Source organism: Engraulis encrasicolus, chromosome 15 (genome assembly GCF_034702125.1).
Source record: "Engraulis encrasicolus isolate BLACKSEA-1 chromosome 15, IST_EnEncr_1.0, whole genome shotgun sequence".
Classification (NCBI taxonomy): domain Eukaryota; kingdom Metazoa; phylum Chordata; class Actinopteri; order Clupeiformes; family Engraulidae; genus Engraulis; species Engraulis encrasicolus.
Window position 1 is genome coordinate 24235474 of NC_085871.1, and position 14147 is coordinate 24249620.

A 14147-nucleotide genomic window follows, 5' to 3' on the forward strand; every position below is an offset into this window, starting at 1 on the left:
CTTGGAATGAATAAATTATACTTTACTCTACTTCTCTCTAATGCATTTTCTCAACATACCGTAGGTTTCATACTTTGGATGGATTCACAAGAGAAGGACCGAAAACTCACTGAACTCCATGACATGATTTTAATTCCAGACTGAGAGCACTTAATATGGTATCCCTGATTTGTAAATGCTTTACATTATTTGCCATTTTAACCATATACTGTTGACTTTGAATTTGTCCTGCATCTTTGCCCTGGACTCCTTTGAAAAAAAGGTTTTAAAACCCCTTAAGACGCGACTTTATACATTTGTTGTTACCAGTATGGAAATGACCAAGTCGTGGTGCATTACTAAAGTGTTGTGTCATAGTATTGTAGTGTTATACAGTGCTATACAGCGTGCCACTGGAGGTACGGCACGCATTAAGGGTTAACTGAGGACTCTTTCCTGGGAAAAAAGAAAGAGAAGAAAAGAAAGACAGAAAAAAGAATACCACCTACATGTACTAACCAAACTTTTAAAAAATAAAAACCGAGAGACAGCACGATGGTACACACTTAAATGTGTGTCTCATATGTGTGTATATCTATGTGTATGTTTATGTGTAATTGCATGTAGACCTGCTCTCTGAGAGTATTTTTGATTTTAGCACTGAGCCTGTTCCAACAACACTTTTCTGTGGTCCTGATATCAAACATTAGTGAAGGTAAATGTCATTCCTAATGTCAATTTACATTAGGTCTTCAAGGTTACCAGTATTTCATTAAAATCTGCTGCAAGAACCTGCCTGATTTACAGTACCAAAGATGTGTGGCCAACTCTGATAAGATGCTAATTTCCAAACCAACAGACGTTCCATCTTACTCAAGCCAGTCTTTTATCTGACATGTGGTGTCATGTGTGCGGCTGGCGCCGCTGGACAATATGAGGCTGTGAGAATGTCACTCTTAACCTACATAAATATTTTCATAATTTTCTTTTGTGAAAAAAAGTTGCTTGAAAAGAGAAAAAACTTTCCTTCACCAAGGCACTCCAAAAAGTATAGTTAAAAATGTCTTTATTATTATGACATGTCCATTAAGGACTTTTAAAATTGCCCACGCGTAGCGGCAGTTGAGCCTTCTTCAGGGCATGAAGAAGCATTTCTTTTGTGACTTGGGATCTTTGGTTAATTTGCATTTCCTGGAGACCATATGGCCCATTATTTAATTAATTTTATATTTAATAACTGCAGAGTGTAACCAGGCTTAAGACCATGGTGTCTTACTAAAGTCTACAGTAGTCTTCAACAGGTAGGAGCCATGATTTCATCACACAATATGCTGTAAGAACCTGCTTGATTTACCAAAGATGTGTTGGCTATCTCTGATGCTCCTTTCCAAAGCAACAGAGGTTCCATTTTACTCAAGCCAATCTTTTATCTGACATGTGGCGTCATATTTGTGGCTTGGCTGGGGAATATAAGGGGGTATCCGGCTGAGGTCCAAGTAAGTCTAAACTCAGGGAGGACTCGTCGTGAACGAAAACAATGGCTGGCTTGATCCGTCTGACGGTGCTGGTTGCAGTTGTGCTGCTTGTGCAGCTGGATGGTAAGTGGTTATAAAAGTGAATTTTTCTCTCAACAGATTATGCAGAGAGAAGGGTAACACTTCACAACTAGTTAACTAGTGCTTAACCTAGGGTGCGGGCACCCCCTGGCGGTGCACCAGAGGTTTCAGGGGGTGCGCGGAATTTTGTTTGTGTTGATGTTTTGACCAAAATTCTGCTTCCAAACATTATAATTTAGTCAAATCAAGACCAAATTAAAACATGTTTTGGTTCCCATGTAAAGTCATTAAATTATTGATTAATGCCTTAAGCAAGAATCATTGTAATTAATCACTTAAAGCTTTTTGTTGTGCTTATACACGTGTATATGGCTTGTCTTGGGTACAGGTTAGGGGGTGCTTCAAGAATAAAAGGTTAAGAATCACTGAAATAGTGGTTAGAGCCCTGGGCACACCTTTGAATCACTGTGATGTGTAGGCCTAACTGCATAAACAATGCATAGCCAAGTAGTCGTACTCCAATGTTTAAATCATCAGTCATTGCAAACAGGAACATTTCTGCTGTGTATTTATATTCACCCAAGATGCTTATTTGTGTACTGTTTACAGTAATGTTTGAACTAAGTATTCTTTTCTTGTCCTTTTTTGTGATTTCTGTACCTGTAGGTTTGAACGCAGATCCAAAGGTAAGTTGAGGTGCTGCTCCTTGTTTTGAACAGGACTGGCCACGCACGCTGACGATGTCAGTGTGAAAGGCAGAGAAAAACACACCGGCCGAAACTAAGCAGAAAGGCCGTGTTCATCTTGCGTCCATTCCGTTCGGCTTTGGTATGTTTGACCCCTAACCTGGTTCTCACGGAACATTAGCCCCATACGACTTCTGTTGCTGTCGATCAACATTGACGAAGCACGTGAGCGAGAACTTGTTGTCACGATGTGGGTGTTATTAAATACAGCGCATTTAAAGTCGGCCACAAATATGAACGAGACGATGAGCTCGCACCAGTTTGCTCTACTAACACACCACGTGTGAGGAGTGGAGGGACAGGCAGTGAGGAGGAGCTGAAGTGGGGACCTGCGCAAACTTGTGTAGAGGTGTGAGACAAGACCCATATACACACGTGAGTGAGTTGTTGACCAACCAGTTCATGGGCGCGTGACCTCGGAGGCAGTCCGCAGACGAGCGTTGAAGGGGATAAGCAACTGCAGAGGTTGCAAGATCTGACTGCAGTCGCATTCATCCCGCGACATGTCACCTTGTTGACGCAACATCAACGAAATTTCGAAGTTTGACAGAAAATCTAACCGTCATGCAGCATTTTCATCCAGGGTGCATTGCTGTCTAAATGCGCATGCATGCGTTGACGGCACCTATTGTCAATCACTTAGCTCTGGAAAGGCATGGGTGTGTTCAAAACAGCTCGAACCTGATTGGAGAATTCACATGTTTTTTTTTTTTATCACATACAACTTCAACCACTGACTTGTATATACCCCACCCCGTGATTCTGATTGGACAGGCTGTGAAATTTCTGATTCTGTTCGGTCTCGTCTAAGATTTCCAGACCCTCATGCAAGCTGACGAAGTAGAGCGGAAATGCACAAAGGGTCTGCGCGAGAGCCAATCATGTGATTGCCCTGTGTATCATTAGTTTCTGAAAGCGAGAAGTAGTAGAAGTATTGAGATACAGTTATGACAGCCACTGCCAGCACCTTTTTATATGGTGTCTTGTTCACATGTAATATTATATGCTTACACTTCTACATATCATACCAAACCCTAAAATTCAGTGTGAGTACTTCATTATACATGTTGTTACATACTGTAAGTTGTTACATTAAATATAGGGACAGGGAGAGTAAAATGAAATGTAACCCCAGACTAATTTTATATCTTCTCTCTCCACCAGGCTGAAGAGTGCCGCCGTCACCGTCACGTAACTATGACTTACTACTACTAGTGCTACTACAATACTACTACTGCTACTAGTGCTACTACAATACTACTACTGCTACTAGTGCTACTTCAATACTACTTAGTAGTAGTGCTACTACAATACTACTGCTACTACTAGGTCTGCTATACTACTACTAGGGCTGCACAATTAATCGAAAATAATCGAAAATCATGATGTAGGCTAATCGTGATATCAAAATCGTGATATCGAAATAGTGATTTAAATCAGGATTTAATCGTGGCAATAGTAACCTTCGAGAGCGTCCTTGAAGCCAGAACATACTGACAGGCTGATGTTTCTGGACAGAAATCTGTTCACCTCAGTTTCATGCTATTGCCTTTTACATAATTATTTCAATTCATTTTATTTTTGCTCATTCTGTATATAATTCATTCTTGGTTATATTTCATTTTGTTATCATTTTTACAAAATATCTGCAAAAATCAATAATCGTGATTAATAATCATTATGATTTTGACCCAAATAATCGTGATCATGATTTTTTTCTTAATCGTGCAGCCCTAACTACTACTACTACTACTACTACTACTACTACTACTACACTACAACTACTACTACACTACCCTACTACTACTACTACACTACACAACTACTACTACTGCACTACACTACTACTACTACTACACTACACAACTACTACTACTGCACTACACTACTACTACTACTTCTACTACACTACACAACTACTACTACTACACTACAACTACTACTACACTACCCTACTACTACTACTACACTACACAACTACTACTACTGCACTACACTACTACTACTACTACACTACACAACTACTACTACTGCACTACACTACTACTACTACTTCTACTACACTACACAACTACTACTACTACACTACAACTACTTCTACTACTACTACACTACAACTACTACTACTACCACTGTAAAGGCGGTTTCATACTTGGCGTGACTGGCGCTAGCCTCCTTCATACTCCACTCGCGACCTCACTCGCGACCTCACTCGCGCCGTCACGTGACCCAAAATGACGTCACACGCCATGGCGCGAGCTGCCGTGGCGCGACGTCGTGCACCCCACATTTTTTGTAACTTGTCGTGCGCCACCAGCGACCATGCAGGTAGGCAGACAAAGCAGGAGTTGCGAAGAGAGGCTACAACTACTGTAGGCTACTACAGAATGGATCCTGCATCATTTTGAGGATAATAAAATGTCCTAGAGAGTTATTTTATCTTCTCTCTTAAATGTTGTTCAGTGAAACAATTGTTTACTTTGTTCAGAAGCACGTTGTGTTCGGCGATCTATTTATAAATTCTGCCGCCAGAACAATGCTCTCACATGGTCTTGGAATGATCTGGCAATGTAGGCTGCAACAAAAAATATATGTTTCAATGTGGTAAGTCACAAGTCAGACGTTCAGTAGCCCTACAGCAGCCGTGTTTGGCTTTCTATTTTATACATCCGTAGAACTCACGCTGCGAGTTGCGAAAGATACTGCAGTTTCTCTCATGAACAGCAGAGGGCACTTCCGACAATGCGAGCGAAAGCCTGTAAGGGCGCTTTTGAAGTATGAATAGTCTGGCGCAAGTGATGACGTCATTAATGGTTCTCGCGCCAAACGCGCCAAAGTGAGCACGTGAAGTATGCAGAGCCCTTAAGGGAACACTAGAGGGATGGGATAGATGAAATGACCTATGTAGGCTATATATTTATGTTGTGAGCAATGGAACAAATGACCTATGTGTTATTCATACAGCAAGAGCAAAGACAAATTTCATGCTGGCATGACAACAAAGTCTATTCTATTGTATTCTATTGTACTACGTACCACTACCACTGCTACTACTATAACATTACACAAAAGTAATTCTTTTAACATTTGTATGGTCTACTACTACTACTACGACTAATAATAATAATAATGATGATGATGATAATACTACTACTACTACTACTACTAATAATAATAATAATAATAACAATACTATAAAAATCTTCTAGACCTTCTTTTTACATGTGTTTGGTTTGACACTATGGTTTTTTGTCTTGATGGTTGCTCAGTCTGGATGCAATATACTTATTTTTGTCCCATCTGTCCTATTATACCCACTAGCGCTGCCACCGTCCCCGTCCCCGGCCCTGCTTCCGCCCCCGTCCTCGTCCCTGCATCCGCCCCCGCCCCATCCCCTGCCACCCCCCACACCCCCGCCCCAACCCCTGCCCCATCGCCATCCCCCTCCCCCTCCCCGTCCCCTGCCACCACCCTAAACCCGCCCCCTGCCACGTCCATATCCCCTTCCCCCTCCCATGCTGGAACCCCTGCCATCGCCCTTGCTGGAACCCCTGCCACAATCCCTGCGAGCACCACCCTGGGGCGGACGATGCTTCTGCCACAGCGGAAGAAACAGTTGCGGCAAAATTCAGCGCTGAAGACACCATGCAAGCTATTTAATGGAAAGCTGGGCTGTTGGAAAACAAAAATGCACGGTCGCTGGAAATGTTGATTTCTGTATGTTGACGACGTCAGAATAATTTGAAATATAAAAATTTGAAGTATAAAAGTTGACTGAGTAGCATTTTTTTATGGGATTCATGTACAATTGTTTAATTTCTGGTGTGAGTTTCTATAGCTGCACCATGGGTAGTTAATATGACGTGTCAATTTTGCTGTCACAGGCTCTTAAAATGAAGTTAATTCATGCTTTCAAAATTGTTAATAGTTTAAATGGTTAACCCTCTTGTTATCCTTGGGATGTATTTGACCCCATTCAATGTTTAGCATCTGAAAAATACATGAAGTACATAATTATTTTGCTTTATCTTTGATAACTTTTCCTAAATATGTGGGGTCAATGTGAAAAAAGTGAAATTTACACAAAAATGTTTTCCCTAAGTGCTGTACACGATTTGGTTACATCTGTGTTCCTTGGGGTCAATTTGAGTATTAAACATAAACATAACATCCATATTTTGCCAATACGTGTTCCAATCTGTCTAGATTATGTAAAATACATGAACATAAGTTATTTATGTAATATGGTGAAGGTGGTCTGCTTCACCAAAATGTTCCCCGTGCAGGGTTTATCCAATTAATGATCCAAGAGGCATGTGATATAGAGAAAATAGAAAATAGTTTTATTATTCACAATAAATATATGACAAAAAAGAAAGAAAAGAAAGAAAAGGGATTGAAACTGAGGCTGTATGGGCAGCAGGCTAGTACATACACAGTGGGCCCCACCACTACACTACCCTAGGTGACCCCAAACCCAGTTCTGGTAAATAGTGAAGGCACTGCACTCCTGTGAAAACCACACAACTCAGTAATCCACAGCAAACCACTTTACACGCAATACTATTTTGTGCTGACACACAAGGACCCTTGCTATAGGTATGCTCAAAAGTGGAGCTAAACAGTTCTGCTACCCAGAGCCTCAGTTCAACCAAAAAAAGGAATTAGAAAGATAAAAGTAAATCTGGCCATAGACACAGAAAGACTATTTAAAAGCACCTGGCTTGGAGGTAATTTACGGAGGGGAGAAAGCGGCACAAACACTCAGGTATGCACTGGTGCCGCTGCGACGGCGGGCTCTTAGGTGCACTTCTTTTGGTGGCATGGGGGATGCAAGTCAAGCACACGAACGCTTCCCCTGATGCCGACTTGTTTGTTCCACTGTGGGGTAGTGCTCAACCATTCAGCAGCAAGCGGTTAGCTTCCTCTAGAAGTAGCGTTGAGCTACAACTGGCCAAGTCTCCTTGCTCTGTGTACATCAGTGGTGTAGTCTACGTAGAACGCGGACATACGGAGTATACCCACTTCTAAATTTCAGGGATCTCAGAGTATACCCACTTCAAATTGATTGATCCATTATTTTGAAAAGCACAACTATATACAGTATACCTACTTCAAAAAATGCTCAAATATACGTATATCCAACATAAAAAAGTAGACTGCACCACTGGTGTACATCGAGTGCAGCCTTAAGCTACACTGAAGCAGTTTCTACCTGCACTACTGTGCCACACTACTGTAGCCATAGGCTACCACTAAAACAACGGCACCATGCAACATGCATGGGCTTGTAGCCTTAAGCTACAACCAGGGTAACTTCTCCCTGCTCTATGCACAAAGACTTTTACAAAACTTTCCTCCCTTTATCCTCCCCATGTTTCAGACTTCCGGTTTCAGAAGACTAGGGTCGGCTTCAAATCAGTGCTCCCTCCACTGGGAGGGAGTGTATGTGTGTGCGCTAATGAGTGCATGTGTGTGCATAAAACAAATAAAAACAACAGACTCTACACCTGGTCACACCCACCCCAGCTTTGAAAGCTCACCGTCCTGGTGAGGACCTGACCGGTGCATGTCTCTGGACAGGTCAAGTGACAATTTAAAAGCAAACTTTCAGTCTCCATAGGGCGTAGACCTACCATGGCTGCGGCACAGTATTCAAAGCACAGCTGAATGCAGAGTGTTGGGGATCGATGGTTGCATGCGGTGCACTGGACCCACTGTTTGATGAAAGTCCCTCTGTTGCACCTTTGTCCCCATGTCTATGCTCCTCACTGTTCATTTTCAGCCAGCAGCCTTGTCAGTTTGTTCATTGAGTCTCTCATTTGGCCATGGTCTTTCAGACGGGGGTGATCCTTTTCCTTTGGAGAAGGGGAGGCCTCTGGGTCGTCAGTCAGCATGTCGTCCGACATCCCACGATGAGTGTGCTGCCGCTTCTCCCCTCTCAAACAAACAAAAGCAACCTCCAGACCTCCAAGCCTCTCTAACACGGACACAAAGCTGGCTCAAGAAAACTCAAAATGAACCAAATTAATTCTCAAATCACTAGCCTTGGATGTAGTTTACCGACTACGCCAATTGTAATATGGTGAAGGTGGTCTGCTTCACCAAAATGTTCCCTGTGCAGGGTTTATCCAATTAATGATCCAAGAGGCATGTGATATGGAGAAAATAGAAAATAGTTTTATTATTTACAATAAATATATGACCAAAAAAGAAAGAAAAGGGATTGAAACTGAGGCTGTATGGCACCAGGCTAGTACATACAAAGGGGGCCCCACCACTACACTACCCTAGGTGACCCCAAACCCAGTTCAGGTAAATAGTGAAGGCACTGCACTCCTGTGAAAACCACACAACTCAGTAATCCACAGCAAACCACTTGTGCGCTAATGAGTGCATGTGTGTGCATTAACGTGTGTGTGCATAAAACAAATAAAAACAACAGGCTCTACACCTGGTCACATTTACAACAGAACATTTAGCTTTATTTAGGGCTCTGATAGCTAACAATATGTATTATGTGGACGAGGGCCAAAACTAATTCAAGGCAACTTTTGGGCAGTTGTTGCACATTTTCGCCTAGTCATGTGTAGCATATTGGTGCGTATGCCTTTAAGCCACAGCGGCAATCGGCTGTGGCGCGGTGTGTCATGTGAGTGAGGAGCACCAATAGAGCTCTTCAGCGTTGACGTCAACTTGTATGCTTCGTTTGGACTTCCGGTTCCATGGCGATTTTTTACATTGCAAAACGCCATAGAGATTCAGGTTTGGCAAAAATATAAGTTGCACGGCAACAACGAACATTAGCGTGTCCCCGCATCCCTTTCTCATTAGTGGAACGGATCGTATCATCATGTTGGTGTATTCACATGTTAAATCATGACGATTTTAATTCAATATTGCTAACCCCTTTCTGATCATTAAAACTTCCGAACTACATACTTTCCTTTGGTTGCCATGGGTACAAGCCTCCGCACGTACATGACGGCGCCGCTTCTGTAGTCGCCAAAAGTTTCCGGGTTTAGCATATGGACGCAACATCGTATTTATGTTGAAGTTTGACACAAAATGATCAACCATGTCATACCTACAGCCTATTTTTAACACCCTCAACAGTTTGCGGGGGTTTGCTAAGCGCGTGCTTGCACTCGGAGCTTATTTGAAACTGGCCCCAATTCATTCCCAATGGAGGCCGGAAGCCGATACGAACCAGGAAGTCCTTAAATGCTAACATGAAAGACTACAATCTACTACATGCTTCCGCGTTACTGAAGAACTCTATTGCTAAGGTTTTAGTTTCTTTTAAAAACGCTACACCTGCTTCATCTTGGCGTCCGCTGGTCTGTCATCACCTGGCTTTTTGTTCGGTTGTCACTGGGAGAGCCTGCGTCCATAGGCATCTGTATTCCACGGGGATTTGAAAGCCCGTGTGGGGTTGTCTGGTCCTGCAGTGCGTCTTTTGGACAAAAGCGTAATCGCTTCTTGGGTCCCAGCTGAGCTGCTGGTGTGGGCATTGGCTCAACCTCTCCTGGTATGTCCCAGTTTTCCCTACGACTGACTAATCTTTGAATCGTAACATTCCACTCATTCGCTGCATTCATGCATGGTTTACCTAGCCTGTCCGTTTAACCACCGTTGCCCTTACTGATGTCTGTGTAGGCGATGTGCCTCACCCATTCGGTATGTTGGACTCTCCACCACTTGCCTTCTTAATTGGGCTCATTAATAAATATGCTGTCTAGTCATACTCTTCCCTGATGCCTTCTGTCTGCAGGTAGCCTGTGATTGTCGTATGTAGGGTCAACGGCCTTTGACGCGCTGCTGTTTTTGTTCTCCCGACAATTATTGTGGACGAGTGTGTGCGTGTGGAGACTGTGTGACGCGCGGTGCGCGCTTGGAACTGTCCGTGGAGTGCATTTGGAGAGTGTGTTTGGTGACGCACGTTGAGCGCTAGGACTCTCTGTCGAGTGTGTGTGAATGTGTGTGTACGTGTGTGTTCTATTTCTTTTGTTTGGTTAATGTATGTTTGATTTCTGTTTTGTTTCTTAGTGTATAGATTTATTGGTGTGTTGACCGTGTTGGGCGCACCACACACCTGTAATTGGGTCAGTAGGACCGCCCTACAGTAGCTTCTCACGTGCAGTGCTCAGGCCTTATGCCGAGTGTAATTTCGTGTGCTGTGTTAATGATTCCCTTCCATGCATGCTTATATTCAACTAGATGTGCTTGCTGTGCTAATTGTGTGCTACATCGTGTTAACTTGTACTGAAGCTACTCAAGAGAGGAAACCTAAGCCGGCTCAGTTTCCTGTGGTTGTCCTGTCTCACGTCAATGTACTTTTTGATTAGTTTTTGTGGTCTTAAATATTGTATTTTATACACCCTCATGATTATTAAAAAGAAGAAAGTAATTGTTCCCTGTAATCCTGTCTCTGTCGTTCCTTACGGACCTGTGTGCTTTTATGCACTAGTGTGTAATTCAATTTCCAGAGGGACTCTAGCGCCCTCTGGTGGCGTAGTCGGTTCATTAATTAAACATTTTTGTCAGTTCACCTGGTCATGCTACACATGGATTAGTTTTTTTTTGGCGTGTGGGCTGTTTGGGGGGGTGATACGACTTATCTAAAGGGCTTTTTATGTCCCAGACACAGCAATAGTAAATATCTGAGGCATAAACGGGTGCAATAGTTTTTGTGTCTACTGATTTTGTGGACATTTAAGTGGCTGGGGTGGGGTATAGTGGTGTGGATCGGCACTGCCCTCACGATCCGATTCGATCACGATTCGGGAGGTAGTAGATCCGATTCGATTCGATTCTATGAGATCCAATCCGATTCGATTCAATTCTACAGTGCATTGCAATGCATTACATTTCTACTGAACGCAAAGCAAATGTTCAGCCATGATGAGGAAATACAAGTAGTCAGATACTGAGCAACAATTTATTGTCTGTTTTCTGTATCAGTCTGTATCAGTCTTGCAATGTTTTGAAGTGTTTTTATTTAATTTAACATTCATTTGCTCCAGAAATATCCATGGAAGTAATTGAAACTTAAAAAAATTGCCGGATTGATTCTGGAACTTGCCGGATCTGGATCTGGATCGTCCATGCCCCGGATCGATTCGGATCGCCGAATCGATCATTGTTGACACCACTAGGTGAAGATGACCCAAAGGATCACAGATTTAACCTAAATCTGAGGATAACAGGAGGGTTAAACTTGTGTCTATGTTGTGAAAAAGTACTGTGTAATTAATCCAGAGTTTAAATAAGTATACTAAATTTTGAGTCAAATGTCACATTTGTCCTATGGTGTGACTGTCACAAGCCTGGTTCTCCATATTAAAACATTTTTAAATAAATAATCAAAGCTCAGTCATTTGTCTAAATAACCCTGGCATGTTTTTCAAGGTGTCTATTTTAGCAAGTGACAATGCTTAATTTTTTTCCCTGTTTTTCTGTGAGTGTATGGAGTTATGAAGTAAATGAGTTCTGTTGTCACAGAAAACAATGTCCTGTGGTGTGACATACTAACATTGGTAATTCTATGTATAATTATCTATTGTTGAAGCTCCAGCCATACATTAATTGTGACTTTAGAGTCTAAAGTTTAGACCCTTAAGAAGCCAACGGCAAGGGTGGATTTTAGGTTTTTACTCTCAGAGTTCTTCAATCAATCAATTATGTTTTGCCACCACAAGATGCGTTAGTTTTGTAGTCCTTTGGTGTGACAGCCATAAAATACATTTTGACAATAGGCCAGTGTATTTTCTATATTTTTTTCTTATGTAGATCTATGTCAATGCAGCTTACTAAATGTGAAATTGCATTTCAGTTGGCAACGACAGGGCTTTAAATTAACTCAAAAGCTCAAACGTCCTATGGTGTGATGGTAAAAGTCCTATGGTGTGACACTGTCACACCAAAGGATAAACAGGTCACACCAAAGGACTAGATATCTGAGAAATATTTAAAACAACTGGTTACACATTTTTTTTGTTGATTAGATAAATATTGTGTATTCATCAAATTACTTATTCCTTTATTGGCCATTTGAATTTATACTTTGATGCATTGTTGATGAATATTTACTGTTGATTTTAGAGACTGTCAAAGAATATGAAATGTATATAATATAACATTTGCTTCAAAACTACATTGGGTTTTTTCATTTACCTTATCATGGAGTGACGCTGACCTGTCAGCTCTGGACATTCTGAAATGGGTAATTCAAACTGGTCCTGTCCCTACATTTTCACATATCTAAAATGCTGTGGTGTAATACAAAAGGTGATAAATCCAAAATTGTTTAACTCATATATCTAAATGTCAGGAAATAAAAGCTGACCTTGGTTTCTTTTGTTTCCTTCTCCTCTTTCGGTCTCAAACCCAAATGTCTTCATGAGACAAACTATTATGCCATACTATTAATCAATATATTTGAAATTCATATCCCCCAGGTACTAATTATGCAATATTTCTTGCAAATAAATTGTATTTTAAGAAAGCACGTCACTCTTTTTTTTAATGAAGAAACTCTGAAGTGCTCAGGAATTGTTGAAAAAATATCCAAGGTGCTCTTTGGTGTGGGGGAAAAAACAATATCTTATCAAAAAGGGAGTCCAAGGCACTCTTCAAAGAATGAAGATAATTTTTAAGATTTGACCTCGGTTTTGACCATCAAATTTGACCTTAAAGGTCAAGTTTCATGTTGAAAACAAGGTGATTCTGAAAACTTTGTCCATGCTGATGTCATGGCACAACTCCTCTACAAGGCAGCAACAGCAAACAGGTTTGGGTTATGAGAAAGAAGAAGTTGCTTCAGTGGGCCTAAAATGTTGCCAGTCAACGTCTCTACTTCTGAACTTACCACACATAATCTACGATGATGATCTGCCTTTGGTAATCATCACACAACATGTGTCCTTAACTGCACCTTTATGGAAACAGGCTCAGATTGGCTCGAGGTCAGGAGGGCTTACATGTGCATGGCATGCCCTTACACACATACACTAACCACGGACCACATGTAATAGATATTGTAGTGCATAGAAGCATATGGTTGGGGCCACACTTGATGTATTCAGTCAAAGACTTATTGGTATCTGCCATAACAAGTAGCTTCCATCATCCTCAACGGAACTGGCTAGATTGGCCATAAGGCATACAGGGTATTTGCCCAGTGGACTGTTGATGATTTTGTCCTGCAGTCCTCCTCTCAATGTAGTGGTATCAGTCCTCTTGCCGCTACAGATGACCACTCCGAGTTCAATTTAAATATTTATTTTGGCTGCTGTGGTCAAAATAGCATGTAATAGACTAAATGGTGTCACAGGCTTCAGCTGGGAACATCATCAAGGCACCCCTCCCCTCCCTGCAAGACATCTACACCTCCCGCCGCCTCACCTGCAAAGCCAGATGAGGGATGAGACCCAACCAGCAAACAACCTGATCAGCCTCCTGCCCTCTGGAAAGAAGTACAGGAGCCTCCATTCCAGGACCACTAGACTGACAACATGCAATCAAAAAAATGAATATCTAATGTTGAGTTTTGAAGCTTGTTGATGGCTGGCACAGCTTGCAGACATTTTATCCTTAATTCCTATTTTTAAATGACACTGTTATTAAATGTGTCTATGTATTTTCGTCGTGAGATTTGCGGCAGGCCCACATCAACCTGTAGCCAGGGGCCCCGGGCCATCTTAATCTGGCCCTGTTCCCAGTCAAAAGCTGATACCCCCAGCTGCAAAACTGCAATGTAGAGAGTGGAGCGTGGACCTTATGACTCTACAATCTCTATCTATGTCTTCTTCCTCTGTCTTCTTGCTGTCTCTGTCTCTCCTCTCTACTCTACTTCTCCTCTTAA

General features: G+C 41.9%; 1 long non-coding RNA gene across 1 annotated transcript; it reads left to right on the forward strand.

Annotated features, from left to right (window-relative positions):
• Window positions 1-1491: 1491 nt before the first annotated feature.
• LOC134464516 (uncharacterized) lies at window positions 1492-5695 on the forward strand. The gene is made up of 4 exons (XR_010037921.1): window positions 1492-1577; window positions 2202-2221; window positions 3446-3472; window positions 5603-5695. It is a non-coding gene; the product is annotated as an uncharacterized LOC134464516 (long non-coding RNA).
• The last annotated feature ends 8452 nt before the right edge of the window (window positions 5696-14147 follow it).